The sequence below is a fragment of the Brachyistius frenatus genome, unplaced genomic scaffold (genome assembly GCF_029030835.1).
Source record: "Brachyistius frenatus isolate BFR_SWC_R1_liver_20210118 unplaced genomic scaffold, ASM2903083v1 Contig_231, whole genome shotgun sequence".
NCBI classification, from domain to species: domain Eukaryota; kingdom Metazoa; phylum Chordata; class Actinopteri; family Embiotocidae; genus Brachyistius; species Brachyistius frenatus.
The window spans coordinates 88517-90000 of NW_027210830.1; positions in this window are offsets into that span (position 1 = coordinate 88517).

The following is a 1484-nucleotide window of genomic DNA, read 5'->3' on the forward strand; positions in this document are numbered from 1 at the left end:
AGGAAGGAGATAGGAGGAAGAGGAAGAGGAAGAGGAAGAGGAAGAGGAAGAGGAAGAGGAAGAGGAGGATGTTTTGAAGGACTGAATCTGGGACCGGCGTCTCCCGACCACACGGCCTCTTTCTGTTCCGCTCGCCTCATTTTTCATCACAGCTTTTGGACAGTTTGCTTCATTTATGTAGCACACACACACACACACACACACACACACACACACACACACACACACACACACACACACACACACACACACACACACACACACACACACACACACACACACACACACACACACACACATATTATTTCTATCAGTTTATTGATAGCTCTCCGTGTGGCTTCAGGTTTTTTTTTACTCCGGTGTATATATATATATCTTTATTTTTATTTAAACGAACAGAACTTTTTAACGTGCCCTTGAACGCACCACGCTCTATAACCAGTGTGTGTCACGTAGCCGCCGTGTTCTCCGTCTCGCTCCTCTATGCATGAATTGATGAGAAACCCGAAAGTCGATATGCGGACGCGGTATAAATACACGACTTGAACGATTTCAAAGGAGTTTCTCGAAAATGTTCTTGATGTGAACTCTGAAGCAGAAAGTCCTTCCTGTACATACGATCACCTGACTGACATGGTTTTTTTTTGTGATGTGTAAATAGCTGCTGATGTGCATCGGGTGGGGGGGGGGGTTGTTGACCTCTGACCCCGGCGCTCGTACAACTGTTGTTGGTTTCAGAGAAAAGCTGTCGGACCTGTTGTTGTTATATTTGTAGCTTTTAACTGAAACGTGAGAGTTTTGGGAAACGGAGAGCATCCTCCGACCTGCTGAGTCATCGTCGGACGCAAACTGATGACATCATGCAAACGGTGACTTTTAATGTGACGCTCATTTTTTTTATGAAGGTATTTTTGTGTCTTTATTACAGAAGCAAGAAAACAACAACAATTTGAGATGTTGGCAGAAATATGTCATTAGAAACTGAATTTAAACCATTTTTATTTCAATTTGAATTGCGCAACTTTTTAGTTTGAAACTGAATTTTCAATCAACTTTAAACTAAATGTTCAATTATGAATTTATTTTCTGTAATAGTTAATCTACCAACATATTTCTGCCCATATTGAGAGCACATTTTTACATTTAAGTTTGTAAAAAAAAAATATAAAAATATATATATATATATGAACTGATAATAAAATTATTTTCATTAGCCAAAACAATTTAGCTCTCAGGTTTTGTTAGTTTTGGTCACAGAATTCAGAATTTTGTAACTTTTTGGTTTCTAAACAAAAAGTTTTGGTTTCCCAGTTGAGTTGGATGTAGTGGGCGGAGCCTATTTACGGCGCTCGATATTGTTTAACAATCAAAAATTTCACAAGCAAAACTCTGAATTCTGCGACCAAAATTGTAAGAACAAATTTATTTGCAATGCAAATAATTTCATTCTCAGTTCATATATTTTTACTGTAAAACTTGATTTT